Genomic DNA, 17,318 nt, shown 5'->3' with positions numbered 1-17,318 from the left:
TGAGCCATTCAGAGATTACAGCAGAGTTTTGGATAGCGAGCTGTCCAGCCTTCATTTGGACAGTCAATTTTTGAAAAGATGACGGAAAAAGCCGTGGCCAGCTTGCTGAAAATGCTGTTTTTCCAAACAAGCCGTCTGTGTGTGTGTGGAGCTGCTCAGACAGCTGCTCACACAGGCAGGGAGAGTGCGAGGGGAGGGGCTGAACGGAGCAGTGTCTCAATGTGCAGGTTCTCACATTAAGCAGGTGAGATGAACTTTAATAAGCTTTTATTTTTTTAAAAAGTATTTATTTTAGATCATGAGTTAATGTAAAAAACGTGACCGAGGAGGAGAAAAAACAGGATGAATTCCATCATCACATGAAAATGAACTTCAGAATAAAAATCCAAGCTGTGAATTTATGTTATTTTTCAAAGTTATCAGGCTGCAGCTATATGTTTTTATTCATTTCAAAGTACGTTACCTCTTATTTTATTCTTATTTTCAAAAAACATGGGGAGTCTAATAGCCTGCTTTGTTCTGTTCAGTTTATATTAAAGTTTTCCTGCACATGCCCATGTATTTTTCTTCTTTATAAGAGTTTAGCGTTTACATTTGTTCTACCAAGTTTTAAAAAAAATTAAATGTTAACACTTTTCTTTATAGTAGTTCTGTAATTTCAGAAATGCAAAAAAAAAAAAAAAAAGTTGGGACTGTATGTAAAATGAAGATAAAAATAAAAATGTTGCACTATTCCCAGTTTCTCCACCCACACCCACAGAAAATAAAGGTTCTTCCAGAGTTGTGTCTTAGTGGCTTCCCTCACTTGTCTCCTTCGAGCACGGACATTTAGTTTTTGAGAACTGCCAACCTGACACAGATTTACCATAAAGTACCACACTGTTTGTATTTATAAAAATGTTTATAAAAAAAACAAAACAAAAAGAACAATTAAAAGCATATAGTTGAACTGTATATAGAAAAACATTATAAGCTGTTTTATCTTTATTTATTAATTTTAAAGGTCAAATGTGTTTTGTGGCTCTAGAAGAATTTTATTTGTGGAAGACGGGACAAAAATGGCTCTTTTCATCATACTAGTCTGAGAAGCAAAAGATATAATTGCCCCCCCCCCAAAAAAAATCTGAGATATTATGTATAGCGCTCACGTAGCAACAACACACAAGTGGATTAAGTAACACGAGTAAAGGCTGTTTGGGCTGCATAAAACAAGCACAAGGCCAGATTTACAGAAAAGTGAAGTATAAGGTGCACAGTACAGCCACATGAAAGCAGAGGATCGTGTAAAAAAAAAGAAAAAAAAAGTTTATAACTTTACATACATTCAACACAAAATGAAAGCATTCTATCATGTTATAAGTTTACAAATACAATATTAATTGAACACATACTGATGATCTGATGATTGATGCTATGCTGAGGCTCGCCGTCGGAGGCTGTGAGCTTCCAAATACCCGGGGCCACTACCTCAGAACAGAAGGACCAGCAACAAAATTACTGCTACTGGTCCTGACCAGTAGGCACAAAAAATGTTTCTCTAACCCCCGGTGTCCTCAGTCCTATGTGCCTTGAGCTTGCGTGCTGTATACTGCTTGTCCAGTAGATGTCAGTAGTCCCTTAAGATCTGTTAAGTCAGAGTTCTCCCCAGAAATTTTTAGGATAGCATGCTTTTGGTAACTATCACCCTAAGCAGTGCAATGCTTCCACTCGGGATCCTATCCCACCTTGTGCCCTGAAGTCCTAAGAAAAATTAAATAAAATATTTTACTTTATTTTACTGTTGAATTGTTGATTGGTGAAATTCATCTAAAATGTTTGTGTTTTATTGACACTGTATACATGTTACAAATGTGCAATAAACGTATTTGAAAGAAAGAAGAAAGTATAGAAAGACCATTTAAAATGTGGGCGATTCCAGACTTTTTTAAAAACACTTTTTCCTGCATAATTTTCAATTTGAAAAGTTTGAATTCCCAAGTCACAATATTCCCAGGCTGGGGGCATGCACTTCAGAGTGTGAAAATCTCACCTTGTCCTTGTGATTCAGATTTTTGCACCCCCTCTATACTGTCCAAAAAAAAAAAAAAAAAGCAAAAACAAAAAACAGAAATACAAAAGTACCAGCTTTCCTCATGAAAAAAATAATTAAGTGCTAAAAACAAACTTGCAATGTAAGAAATTACTTACATTTGATACTGAAACCAATTTACAAAGACTAAAAAGTACTTATGTCTTGCAAGAAGAATGGAAAAATGGAATGGACCCGCCTCCCCCCAAAAAATGATCCTTTAGGTATAAAAATAAGCCACAAACAAGTACAAAAACAACAACATGTCGCACATTATTTAACAAAATGGTTAGCAACACAACATCAAAGTATTCATGATTGCAAGTCTATCTGCGCACATGCGGTAATAATTAGTGGTTGCTATAATGAGTTTTATTCCTAATTATCCCTCTCTCTCCCCGAGAGTCAGGAGGTGCATTTCCGGAAAACGTCTTACTCAGCATTTCTCAACGGCTGACAGACAGAGTGAAACAAACGCTGCTATGTCTGATAGCGAAGCTACTGAGCTTTCCTTCGAAAGTGAAGGTTCGGATTTACAGAGGATGTAGAGAGAGGAGACGACACACTTCACCACAAAACTCTTAATTTTTTTCAGTCAGATTTTGGATCCTAACTTGTGGTGACTCAGCTGTTGGTGTCGCTGGCCACCATTTTAGTCCCACCGGGAATGTGCATGCAGAATGTCTCCACAATGCCGTTTTTCAGGCTGTGGACACACAGATGGATTTTTTACATTGGAAAAAAGTCAGATCATGTTATTTTCAGGAGATAATAGACTTTCTATCTAACATGCCAGAATCATGAGAGAACTTTGTGAGGAGCTCCGTGACACCAGCTGGCAATCGCGCCTGATCCGTGCATGGGGACTTCTTTGGCTGAGTGGACTTTACATATTTATTCTTGGAAATCATTCTACAAGTGGGTGAGTGCCCTGTTGGTTTTGTGTATTTCTTCTCAGTGGAGCTGGTAGGCTTTATTTTTATTTTACTTTGAGTCTGTCTTGATGCGAGTCTGTTCTGTAACAGAGCAGCACTCACGACATTCGCGAAATGCGCACGCTGACCTCTACAAGATGCTGAAGTCAAAGAATTTGGATTTTTATTTTTTAAATTTCTTACCAAAATTGAATAGTTGATTAATCATTGAGTAATCGATTAATCATTGCAGCTCTATTTTTCTGAACTACACACACACAAAAAATAGAATTTGCTTTCAGACCACAGCTTTGTGTACTTTTGGATCAACATGTTGCAGATTAAATTCCAGAATATTTCAGATATTAATACTGCAGAAAACATAAGCATCCACATATTTGTATTCTTTAATCGCAGGTCATCTAATTGCAATATTGAACAGCGATATTGCAGGTTTTGCTCACATCGTGCAGGCCTAGAAAAACCACTTATGACCTTGAGTCTCACCATTCAAAGTCACTCAAGGTTAAATGATATGATACTGAAAGGTGATATAAGAATTCAGTGTTTGTTATAAACAGCTGAGTGGATCCTTGTCATTTGATTGGTGCTTTCTATGTCACATGACGTGGATATTTGGGTCATTCCATATGAAATCATCCAAAATAAAGGGAAGTCCCAGTTTTATGGTTTTAGAATTGCCTGGTTTTGATATATTTTGTAGCTTGTGTTAAGAGAAGAAGAATGGTCTTGGCGGCAGCTCAATATCTTGTTTCATTTAGATTCTATGGAGATTTGAAAAGGGGACGTGTCCGTGTTAACCTTCTGTGTTCTGTTTGTGACCATGTTTACTTGGCCATAAATCAAAAACTAGAAAAGATATTAACTTGATATTTTCACAATTTGTTTATTCTGTCTTAAAGTTTATGTAAAATGTACAGTTGAAGAAATTAACCCCCTGGGGGCCATGCAATTAATTACCAAAAAATGGAATTTTGACAAAATGTACCGAAAGTGTGCTGACTTTGATGTGCATTTAACCTTATTTGCCTTGTCATGTGAAAAATGCTCTTTGGCATGTTGGTAGTACTAATGTTAGGCTTCCTTGAGATGTAAAGAACACCACCACAATAGCTTTAGATTTTGCCCAAAATTAACCCTTTTCCGGCTATTTTTTACCAAATATGTTCTTTTGGCGCCCCCTTTTGGACATGTGGGCATCTTTTGATTTTTGTTTTGTTGGTCTCAAATGAAAGGTCTTCACTGGATCTTCAAATTAAACCTGGTACCAACATCTAACAAAGAGGCCTGATGGGAAAACAAGTGCCCTCTTAAGTTCATGCAAAGGTTTGCTTGTCAATCTATGCAAGGTGAGTCTGAAGTCAACATTAAGGAAAAATTCCATTCATATGATTAATAACCAAACCAAAAATCAAAAGATGCCCACATGCCCAAAAGGTGGCGCCAAAGGAACATATTTGGTAAAAATAGCCGGAAAAGGGTTAATTTTAAATTTTTAATTTTTAATTTTAAAAATCTAAAGCCATTGTGGTGTCGTTCTTTGCATCTCAAAGAAGCCTAACATTAGTATTACCAACATGCCAAAGAGCATTTTTCACATGACAAGGCAAATATGGTTAAATGTACATCAAAGTCAGCACACTTTCGGTACATTTTGTCCAAATTCCATTTTTTGGTAATTAATTGCATGGCCCCCAGGGGGTTAATTTCTTCAACTGTACATTTTACATAAACTTTAAGACAGAATAAACAAATTCTGAAAATATCAAGTTAATATCTTTTCTAGTTTTTGATTTATGACCAAGTAAACATGGTCACAAACGGAACACAGGGGGTTAACATGGACACACCCCCTTTTTAAAACCACCATAGAATCTAAACGAAACACGATATTGAGCTGCCGCCAAGACCATTCTTCTTCTCTTAACATGAGCTACAAAATACATCAAAACCAGGCAATTCTAAAACTATAAAACTGGGACCTTTGGTGATTTCATATGGAATGACCCATTTGTGTTGCGTTACATTTAGCGTGTAAATTTGGTTCCATTTGCCATACAAATTTGGTTCCATACATTTTGTACCACTGCACGCTGCATCAGCCATGTGCACACACACACTAGTGGGGGTGGAATTTAGCTAAACATGGCGGAGTTTGTTTTGCTGACGGACGACGACTTGAAGGAGCTAATTGATGGTGCTAATTCTTCTAACACACAAAAAATAAATCTACTACACTGTAAGCATTCTGGAGGCATGGAGAGCTGAAGAGGATGAAGTTAGGATGAAAAGCTGGACAAATTTCTCACACAATTTTTCGCTGAACTGAGGAAGTACACAAAGTCATTTTTTTGGGGGGGGGGGGGTATCACAGACTACATCCGTTTTACCAAGTTGACTGAGAACAATTTTGGACTTCTATTTAAAAGTTCATGTTGGACTGTTGATGTCAATGCACCAGTGGAACACCAAAATGTAAGTCCTTTTACTGTTGTTTATAAATTAATATAAATAAAAGACAAGGATCTATTTGAACCATTATATAAAACAAATAATGAATGTTTTTACATTCTTTCAATGGAACAAATATTTAATTTGGTGGAAGATGAACTGTACCTTTCAACAAAGCAAATAAAATAAAATATTCATACCGTCAGATCTCAGAAGCTAAGCAGTGCGAGACCTGGTTAGTACTTGGATGGGAGACCTCTTTGGAACGCCAGCGGTTGTGTGTGTATCTCCAGGTAACACTGGAGTTGTGTCAGGAAGGGCATCCGGCGTAAAACCTGTGCTAAATATCAATGCGGATCTGGTTGTATCCGCTGTGGTGACCCCAAACACAAAACGGGAGCAGCCGAATAGACAACCAAACCATTGAACTCAAACATTCATTATTTGTATATTAGTGCATCTTTAGCAAATTCCTCAAAATAGCCATTAGAATATTTTTCTCAAAGTCTAATCTCTTTGTCCTTGATTGACACTCAAACATTTCAACAAGTCTGATGTAAAAGGGACCAAGGCTCTGTGTTAATGGTTTAAACAGACACACAGAAAATAAAACCCCCGCATGCGTGGCTATACCAAAATACAAAATGGGGTGAAATGGAGCCTGATAATGATGAAATGGGGGTAAAATGTAACGAAATGGAGCAGACTGACTCAGATTGAGTCCAAGTATGAATAAATATGATTCAATGAAGTACTTTTATTTAATTATCTTTAAGTGAAATGGGGACTGATAACAACAAAATGGGTGTAAAACGTTGCGAAATGCAGCAGACTGACCCACTGAATGAAGTTTTGTCTCATGAACGCCAGATGGCGCATCTGCCTCTACTACATGTACTGAGCACATCTCACAAAAAACAAAAGCCAAACAATTAAATAAAATTACTTATTTGGAGTCAGTGGTTCACTCTGCTCCATTTCGTTACATGTTACCCCCATCTTATGTAAATGAAATTGTATTTTAGATGATGTTTTGTTAGTGTAGAAAAGCACAACCAGGACCTGGACTTGAAAATTAGCAGTAGCTATACTCTGTGTGCATTGCATCAGCTGTGTGCATTGCATCAGCTGCAAGCTTTGTCTTGTAACTATGTTTGATTGCATTGTCCTTGTCAAATAAATAAATAAATAAATAAAATTTTGTGATTATCAGTCCCCATTTCGCTCCATTTCATGTTCTAGCAAGGCCCCGCACACGCGACTGCGCATAGGTGAGATAAACACGTGTTATCGGCAGTAACCGGATGATTCATTCAAAAAGGATCATTCATAGACACAAAGTGCAAAGTTCAAAGACAAAAAAAAAAGACCATTCATAGACAGATTTACTGAACAATGTCAAGTCATACTTCTGAGAGATCACACCTGTGTTATAACACATCTATTATGTTTTATATAGAAATATAATGTATTCATTTGTAAGCATTTTGTTTATATATATATATATATATATAGCCTAATTATATATTGCTTCTTCAAATGACTAAAATAGCTGACTTTATTGCCACTATCTGCCCTATCATATATTAGTGTGTGTGTGTAGGTATATGTGTACACTGTATAATGTGTGTGTTTACAGTGTTTGCAAAATACCTGTCTAAAGTTTAAGCTCTATCAGAATATTCTATTACTGTTAATCCCAATATGAATATTAAAATACGACAAACCATTTGTCCTGTATCATAGCTACATGTAAGACGTTTGCAGAAAAAAAACACGTGAACATCAGTTTAGGCATGGAATATCCCTGCATCACCTGCCATAGACCAGTCCACAATCATTACCTGGCCATCACCTGTGAGTGTTGTTTTAGTAAATAATGAATGATTCTTCATATGTCTATGAAGTCTTGTTTTTTTTTGGTCTGTGAATGGTCCGTGTCTATGAATGGTCCGTAAACCGTTACCGGTCACTGTTCAGACGGTCACGGCTTTAAAATCCTTGTCTGTGGTTCTTTATGTGTTCTGAAAGGCTGCAAACCTGTCTGCACTGTAAACTAAAGCAGCAGCACGTTTAGCATAACTGCAGCTTAGCCAGCAGCTAGTTAGCAGGCGCTAGCGTTAGCTCATCCTAAAAGATTACGGATCGGTGCTAATTATTCCTACTTTAACTACCTGCGCTGACTCTTACCTGACAAAGGTGACGAAAAAAGCACTGTGCGGTGTCAGAATATGGCACAATTTAAAGGGGAAAAAAATAAAAATCAGGGAACCACCGCATGCTAGTCCGTGTGTTGGCTACGTTTGTTCAGACGGACTACCCCCACACCGGTGATGTCAACACTGGGCGGGGCTCCAGTGCTGAAGTCACTCTCCGCCATATTGTCTCACCCAAAACACGGACTGCACCTGAGTTTTGTTTTTGCCATCCTCATAAACTTACAGTTAAATTCACTGTTTGAAAATAAGAATTTGGGAAGGCATCGGGACAAACAAACGCATGTGCTTGACGGCGGACGCGTAATCAACGTAATATCACTCCCTACTGCGTGTGGTAAATGGCATTTCTCATCAAAAGTAAGTATAATAAATGTTTCCCAGTACATTGGACCATGTTGTCTTGTAGTGTTTTATATATATACAATGTCCCACAAACCTACGGAAGCATATTGCATTCACTGGATAAAAAAAATAAAAATTTGACCGCTGATATCGTAATTACGACATCAGGAGCTCGTAATTACAAGAAAAGATCTCATAATTACAAGATCTCGTAATTATGAGAAAAGATCAGGTGTCTAAATTGTTTTATGTATATTTTTCCGTACTTCCAGTCCCTCAGCTGATGAGCTCAGCCGATGATAAAACACTGTAATTAAACACAAAGTGTGGATTTTCCCCTGAAGTGCTCCCAGATGAATGTCCAGGGAGGACCACAGCCCCACCGACCACTGAGGGACACAGCGGGACTCACTCCCACCCGGGCGCATGCCAGTCTGTGTGCCCCGTGTCCCGCCTCGCTGAAGGAGTTTCATTCATCCAGGAATAGTTTAGGGGGAAATCCACACTTTGTGTGCACTGTGGTGTGGATCACAGTGCAGTGTGGAAGGTTACAAATTGGTTGATTTTCGATTATGACTCAGGAATTCTCACGCTTGTCTTTACCAAGGGACTGGATGTACGGAAGCGATTACACACACCCACACACACACAAAAAAATTGCCTAATTTTCGTAATTACCAGATCCTGATGTCATAATTATGACATCTTTTCTTGTAATTACAAGATCTTTTCTCATAATTACGAGATCCTGATGTCATAATTATGACATCTTTTCTTGTAATTACAAGATCTTTTCTCATAATTACGAGATCCTGATGTCATAATTATGACATCTTTTCTTGTAATTATGAGATCTTTTCTTGTAATTATGAGATCTTTTCTCGTAATTACGAGATCCTGATGTTGTAATTATGACCTCTTTTCTTGTAATTTTGAGATCTTTTCTCGTAATTACGAGATCCTGATGTCATAATTATGACTTCTTTTCTTGTAATTACGAGATCTTTTCTCGTAATTACGAGATCCTGATGTCGTAATTATGACATCTTTTCTTGTAATTACGAGATCTTTTCTCGTAATTACGAGATCCTGATGTCGTAATTATGACATCTTTTCTTGTAATTTTGAGATCTTTTCTCGTAATTACGAGATCCTGATGTCATAATTATGACATCTTTTCTTGTAATTACGAGATCTTTTCTCGTAAGTACGAGATCCTGATGTCATAATTATGACATCTTTTCTTGTAATTACGAGATCTTTTCACGTAATTACAAGATCCTGATGTCGTAATTATGACATCTTTTCTTGTAATTACGAGATCTTTTCTCGTAATTACGAGATCCTGATGTCGTAATTATGACATCTTTTCTTGTAATTACGAGATCTTTTCTCGTAATTACGAGATCCTGATGTCGTAATTATGACATCTTTTCTTGTAATTTTGAGATCTTTTCTCGTAATTACGAGATCCTGATGTCGTAATTATGACATCTTTTCTTGTAATTACAAGATCTTTTCTCATAATTAGGAGATCCTGATGTTGTAATTATGAGATCTTTTCTCGTAATTATGAGATCAGTGGTCAATTTTTTTTTCCAGTGAATGTAATATGCTTCCGTACAAACCTGTGTGTTTGGAGTGAAGTCAGATGATATGTGTACTGGCTCAAGCACTGACAACTGTGCACATGGCTTTGTTTATCCCGATAGCCGTCGACCAGACGCGCGCCCAGCGCATGTGTACTGGTGCTGCTGAGCTCGCTTATTTCACTATGTGCATGAGTAAGAAGCATTACTAACATGTTTCATGTCGCTGACATTAATGCGTGAAGCTCCTCACCATTTCACCATGCCATTTAGGTCCTTCAGCCTTTTTTCAGTATAATAGTGTTAAAAAATGAAATTGCGTTTCTGGTTTCAGTGTCGACTGTCCACTGAATCGCGCAAGATCTCCTCTATTGTCGCTCTAGGAAGAATTCAAGACTTGGCATTTCCGCGTTTGGCATAACTCTGCCAGAGGGAGAGCTTGCGCTGGCGCCACAGGCGCCGTTGCTTCACTCATATACAGTAAGAGACATTTCTGAGAAGATAGCATTTTATGCATATAGTTTGTATACTGCAATCATTAAATACTTGCATACTTACGCATGAATTTATCCAAACTAGCATTGATTCATTATGTTTTTGTTGCAGAACTTTGCAGGATAAACATGATGTTAATACAGCCATATGTGTTGCCACAGTTACTTTGAAAAAGTAATTCAATTACTGATTACTCCTTGAAAAAGTAACTTGGTTACTTTACTGATTACTCAATTTTAAATGTAAATTAGATTACTAGTTACTTCATTAGTTACTTTTAGCAGCTTCCGACAACACCTCCTGCTGCCATCTCAACATGAAATTGATAACCCGTTTTGCAAATTCAGTACTTTAACGTTTCCTATAATCCCCCTGGCGGCCCCCTGCGCTTCCCAGAATGCACCGTGACACCAGCAGAGTTCCGGCGTCTCACAGCACATGTAATCAATGGCTAGCGAAGACATGGATGGTGTTGGTCTAGCGAGAACACGGGTGATTATGATGAGGACACATTCTCCCAAGTTGAGAAGGTTATCTAGAGGAGGTGTTGCTCCTATGATGGACTTCTGCTGTGCCCAGATGTTGTCCATACTTCACGCGGTGTGTTTACACTGTGGCATAAACTGTAACTCTGCTGAAACTGATCTCTCGCGTGAGTCACAAACCGTGAGATGGTACCAGATTCACAACTGTGAAACACTGAATATTCATTTTATTGGAAGTGCTTTTTTAACAGTAACGTATACAATGTATGTCCTGACATTTTAAGTTGAACTTAAATACTATTTCCTGAAAAAAAAAGCTTTTGTAAAACATGAAATAAAGTCAGTCTGTATTGACTTCAATGAACATAAATACTTGATTTATTAAAAAAAAAGTCTTTGTTGACCTCATATTTAACTGTTGACAGCACTGTAACAGTAAAACTTACAAGTTATAGTCTACATTGTTTATAAATGTAACAACTAAATTCTTTCTATCATTTAAATTCTTTCTAAACATTATAGTTGTTGAAATTATTATTATTTTTATTAAGTAGTGGTAGTAGTAGTAGTATGAAAAAAATGTTTTCAAAAGTGGACTTTTAATCTAGGAGTGCTGTGGGGACCCGTGTCCCGCCCCCCATACTCCCTTTCCATCTGGATTCACCCCTGGTTTGTCATCTGAGCAGGAAGAAAGGATAACATATATTTATGCAGAAAGCTCGACCAGATTGACAGGTAAGAGTTTTATCTTTTTTTACATCATGTCATTTAGAGAACAAGACTTCAGGTGCATTTGGGTGGAAAAAGCGTATTTGTTGTTAACGCATCGCGGGTCCTCAGCTGTTTTTAGTGGGAACACAGAGTTTTAAAGACAAAAAAAAAATATCTTAGTAAAGCTCAGTGCTTGTGTGCAGCCATCAGCGCGCTTTGAGAGACAACTGTTTTTTCAACTGGGAGCTGCTCTGCCCACGGGCCAATGTTAATACTATGATCAACTGGTTGGTAACCCCTGATTTACACTGTATAAAAATACAAAAGTAATAATAACACACAGTGACTTGAAGAAGTAACTTTAATCTGAGTACTGATTTGGAAAAATTAACGTGTTAGATTACTCATTACTGAAAAAAGATGTCAGATTAGAGTAGCGCATCTGGTCATGAGTGAGTGGGTGCACTAAATTTGTATAACACTATAAAACTACTACATATTCAGCTCAGAAATTCAGGGATGGATGGATGGATGGATCCGGGGGGTGGGGGGTCCTATGTAGTTTCAGTAATTATTGTCAAACACATTAGCTGTGAGTGTTTCAAAGGTGTGTCACAAACGGCTCATGGATTCACACCAACAGTCATTCAGTACTACAGCTGAAAACAAAAGAGCAGAAATAAAATAAAAGGCACATTTCTGCAGAACACAAACACACACACAAAAGTCTTGCGGTTGCATTAGAATTTTAAAATAATGTTTGAGCAGCATAGTAAGTGACAGATGGGTAAATTACCTGCCCTCTGAAATGGAGTTTTCTGCCGCTATATCTGTCAGTCCTGGAATAAATCAACGAGGTATTACTGCTTTGTGATAAATTCTCTGATTATCAGGACACCTGCAAAGGAAAAAAACAAAACAAAAATGTCCGAGTCCCATCACACTGGAATGAAAAATCAGTTGCTCTTTTGTTCATGTTTGAATGTTTCAGAGTGGTCATAGGTGTCTTGGTGGCTTCCCTCACTAATCCACTTGGAGACGTACCTATGCTTCAGACAGATTTACCATAGATTCTGTGTTTGTATTTCTTAATGATTGATTGAAATTAAGTCCAAGACATATTCAGTGAGCTTCATTCCAACTCCACTGTGCTCGTGTACACAGACGGCACAATTCTAGCAAGTGCAAAACATGCTTCCATGGCAATACTGTATCAGTGAGGAAACCATATTCCCGGGTTTGACCTTGAATGTGCTCGAGGCCAAATTACAATTTGCATTTTACAAGCACATGTAAGTTCCTACCCATGTCTAACATTAACTATCTTCCACAGTTTAGCTTCTATAAGCAATCACACCTTGAGCAACCTTGACTGGCCTTCACAGTCACTCAAGGTCAAACACAAAGGTATAATTAGAAAGCCCACATATGACTTCCTATTCATATCTAATTGTAACCATGGGCATATCTGGGAGCATTTAACCACCATAAATGATGAAAGGGATGGGAATCCAATAAGATTTTACCGATATCAAAACCATTATCCTTTCCGCATATCAGTCTTATCATATCACTCCCTTATCAATCAATTTTCTGTGTAGATAAATGAAAGCCTTCAGAGGCTTTTCAGTGCCAATGTACTTATTTTTCTGGATGCTATACAGAGTTTGACTTGACGACACACGTGCTTGCAACACATGCGTGCGTTCAATTTTGATCACACACAAACTAGGGAGAGGTGACATTTGCTGTTTGGTGTGCTTATGCATTTCAGGTCAAGGATGAATGGTGCCAAATCCGAATGCTGATAGGACTAATATTATTTAGAGAAGCTACATATATTAGCTAACAACACTGAACAGCGGACATTGATATTTACATTCTGGACTCACACGACAATCCAGCAGGGGGCAGTAAATCATCTATATATTAAAGGCATAAGTGTGTGCATGATTTTATTTAGTAAGTTCAATGGAAGTACATAATATAATTGTAAATATGTTAAAAATATCTGGATGACACAAGAAAGTGAAAAGACTTATTTCCATTCTGCCCCTTTAAAAATCAAATAACAAATAGAAGTAAAAATAAAATAATAATAGTGTGTATATGATAGTAAGAACCTAAACAACTTATAAATACATTAAGACAGTAAATTACCATAAAAAGTTACATAATTAACAGGAAATCAATCAATCAATCAATCAATCAATTTTTTTTATATAGCGCCAAATAAAAGGGTCGAGTTCTTCTTCATAAAAAACTGTTGGTCTAAGGTTCTAAAAACATTCTGGACTCACACACCATTCCAACTGATAGAAACTTTGCATAATTTACTACCACCCTTAAAAATGTCAGCTACCTATTTTATAAACACTACCCAATCTAGAGCCCATGGACCCCATGGGCAACATGCTAGTTTATTTATATTGGGCAAAAATTTCGACCTTGCTCTTTGACTTCTGGGCCACCAGACCTAGGCTTTGGGAATAAAGGAAACTGACAAACAAGATAATTTCAAACTACATGCAAGCTCAACCACACCTGCTCTTAATTCCCATCATCCAGTGGTGGCAGTGTTGAACAGGTCACATGTAGGTCTATAACATATTACATCAGCACAACAAAGTTGATTTTTTTTAAATTGATCTGGTGCACCAAAATTCACTGTAAATTTAATCAGTTTATCTTCATTGCTCTGCTGCCACCACGACCCGGACCCAGATAAGTGACTGAAAATGAATGAATCTTCATCATATTTGGTACTTTAACATTTCCCATAATCCCCCTGGCGGCCCCCTGCACTTCCCAGAATGCACCGCGGTGCCAGCAGAGTTCCAGTGTATCACAGCGCATGTAAACAATGGCAAAGTGAGGATGCGGATGTCGTTGATCCAGCAAGTGCACAGGCAATTATGATGATGACACGTTCTCCCAAGTTGAGAGGGTTATCTAGAGGAGGTGTAGCACCTGTGATGGACTTCTGCCATGCCCAGATGTTGTCTTATTGTCTGTAATTCACGAGGTGTGTTTACACTGCGAGTGCTGCTGAGCTCCTGACACCGGAATGCTGCTGAAACAGACCTCAGACGGCGCGAGATTCACAAATGTAAAACAGCGAATACCCTTTAAATTTGGAAATGTACAAGTTGACAACGTTTATTGTTTTTAAGATAACCGGAGAGGATGTACTCATTTATTTATCTGTATATTAACTCACTGCATTTTACAGGGTACAAGCCTAAGTTTTTTCCAGGGGTTTGCTATCTGAGATGGTCCTCTAATTCTGGCTGTTGGAAATGATTTCATTATGGAATTTGTCCAGCAGAGGGCAGTCTGAAGGCATTGTTTACAATGCTGACAAGCATGGCTGGGACCCCATCACCCCTTGGTCACAATAGCTACAAGAGACAGAGGCAAAGCAAGCAGCTGCCATTCATATTCAATGAAACTGAGCATTTTATACAGCAACAACAGACACGTGGTCGCTATGCCGCCAGGTAGGCGGGGCCAAAATAGACAGGAAATCAATTTTATGCTAATGCCTAGCAATGCAACATGCCGACTGCCAATCCAAATGAAGGCAGTGTGAAGTACATTGGGTGGTTGTTTGTTATTTTTATAATTTATCATAAATTTCATGTGTAAAACATCAAGCCTCAATTACAGTTCTTTGTCATAAGGGTTTGATAATTAAATTTAGGAATAACTGCATTTTTTTCTAAAGTAAATATCAGCAGATATATCAGTATTGTCAATTTTGTACTTCGTAATAGCAGTATCATATCATCCCCCAAATAATCCATATCAGTCAGATTCTAGTTTTGACCACTGCCCACAGTGACATTACATGTCATGTTATCTTACCAACTACTGAGGTTGGAGAGAAAACTTTGAGTCTAAATTACTCAAAAAAAAAAAAAAAGGTTACATTTCATCAAAATTGACAAATTACCCTGAAAGCAACTGGAAACAGCTGCAGCTCCATCTCTATATTTTACCAACAGGCCAGAGATTCCTTATGTTTATTTTCAACTCATAGTGATGTAACACACGGGGACATGGGAATTATTTGAGGGAGAAAATCAAGAAGATTATGCAATCAGTCATCTGATGTTTGCCGTATGAGAAATTTACATGTTTTTTGAGTGTGTGTTTGTTTGTTTTAAACCAGTAATGCAAACCCAAATGCACGTACCCTGATAAAATCAGAGGTCATGTGTGTCGAGTGACTGGTTGTCCACAAATGTCATCTGGCCGCAATCCAAATATCCAGATCGGGTTGACGTGGATCTCTGGCAGAAGTATAGGCTCAGTCAGTTCTGATCTCGTTCCCTGTGCACCACAGTGTGTGTGTGTGTGTGTGGTGACTTTCCCATCCTAAAATACATAACATAGTGTCGCTGCACAGATTTCTGCGTGCTGCTCCGCGCCCCCCCCCCCCGCCCCTTACACTGCGTGACACTCCAAAGGTCACAGGAAGCTTGAAGGACAGTGAGACTAAAGCCAACACCTTGTCTCACTCACAAAAAGTCACCGACTGAAGTTTGGTCAGAACTCTCTAAATCTTCATCTTTTCATTTTTAAACAGACCACTCTGTCTTATAAGTGTGTCTGTATATATATATATATATATATATATATATATATATATATATATATATATATATATATATATATATATGTGTGTGTGTGTGTGTGTGTGTGTGTGTGTGTCTGTGTGTGTATTCAGGGTTTTTTAATGAAAAATAACACTACAGTTAAAAAGTCCACAACATGAAATAACCTCACTTTTATCATACGTCATTAACCTTGACAACAGGAGTGCAAATAAAGTGAGATCTTACATGCAGTCTGCAACTAAGCAGAACTTTATTTTGAAAAGTTCACACATTAAAAAAAGAGAAATAATAATAATAATGATTAAAAAAAATCAAGGTGTAGCAGACTGAAAAGAACTCACACACAATTTCCCACCTGAACGCACTATTTTCCTACAAAAATGTTCATTCTGAAGTTATATTTGAAATGGTAATAATGTATTTAAAAATAAAATCCTGTGAGGCAGACTGTACACTCAGCACTCAGGGTGACCTTGTACTGATCTCAGACCGGTGAAAGGTTAATTACCAAAATGGATTAAGTGGAAAGATCAGGGATCTGAATCCTGATCCAGCAAGATTGGTGACTGGCACTGGTCAGTCCAAGAGGTTAAATATTAAAAAGATCGCCTGGTGGTAGAAGTCTACTGTTTGTCTATGCAGAGACCTCGTTTTTAGGCGAGGACACGTGATGTTTCCTCTTTTTTCACCTCTTCTTCTTTTTTAATTAAAAAAAAAAAAAAACAATCTTTCACTCTTAACGCCCTCTGAATTGGTGCAGAAAACCAAAACAACAAATAAAATATCTGCAGTGTCATCATTTAATCGCGGATTAATCCAGAATCTTCAAAAGGTGATTTATTAACACAATCGAAAGCCCCCGAAACAGGCTGAAATATCGACGAAATACATAAATTAAATAAATACATAAAAATGGTAATAAGAAGCTGAATCCTCTGCAGTGCAGACGAGTCTACTCACAGTTAAATGAATAAACATCGCAGGACGGCTTTTAATCTGAAGTTTTCGCTTCTGGCGGATCCGCCCTTCAGTTTAACGGCGACGTCCAGGTTTTCCCAGCGAGTCTCCGCTGCGCTAAACGGTGTAATAACTCGATAACACCAAGCAGCTCATCCGTGTATTCGGTTCTCCGTCTGCTGCTATAAATTCCGTCTTCAGCAGCTGCCACCGCTGAGCCGCAAAACGACGTCAAGCCACCTGAGCGAATAATGACAGCAACACTTTCACAATAAAACCCATGAGACCCGAACAACCTTGCGTCTTTTCTTCGCAGCAAAAACAAACGTTCTGAGACCATACGCAAGCGAAGAATGGAGTGCTTTAATACGTTTCAGTAAAACTGCTGTCCCCGGGAGTATTTTTATTTTAAATGTCATAACTGCGCCTTTCATGGTTTGATTT

At 37.9% G+C, this 17,318-nt stretch overlaps 1 protein-coding gene across 3 annotated transcripts in view; it reads right to left on the bottom strand.

Annotated features, from left to right (window-relative positions):
- Positions 1-17,109, bottom strand: part of esrra (estrogen-related receptor alpha) — a 37,635-nt gene extending 20,526 nt beyond the window's left edge. The window contains exons 1-2 of one of the 3 annotated variants that reach the window (XM_034177662.1): positions 16,878-17,109; positions 12,092-12,193 (exon numbers count right to left, since the gene is read on the bottom strand). The gene's annotated coding sequence lies outside the window, so the exon portion shown is untranslated. Of the gene's footprint in view, positions 1-7,644; positions 7,768-12,091; positions 12,194-16,877 lie in introns of those variants that run through there. The other 2 variants (XM_034177664.1, XM_034177663.1) reach the window with 2 other exon arrangements.
- Between the last annotated feature and the right edge of the window lie 209 nt (positions 17,110-17,318).

Source organism: Thalassophryne amazonica, chromosome 9 (assembly GCF_902500255.1).
Source record: "Thalassophryne amazonica chromosome 9, fThaAma1.1, whole genome shotgun sequence".
Taxonomy (NCBI): domain Eukaryota; kingdom Metazoa; phylum Chordata; class Actinopteri; order Batrachoidiformes; family Batrachoididae; genus Thalassophryne; species Thalassophryne amazonica.
Note: the sequence above shows the minus strand (reverse complement) of the source record. Positions and strands in the feature narration are given on the sequence as shown.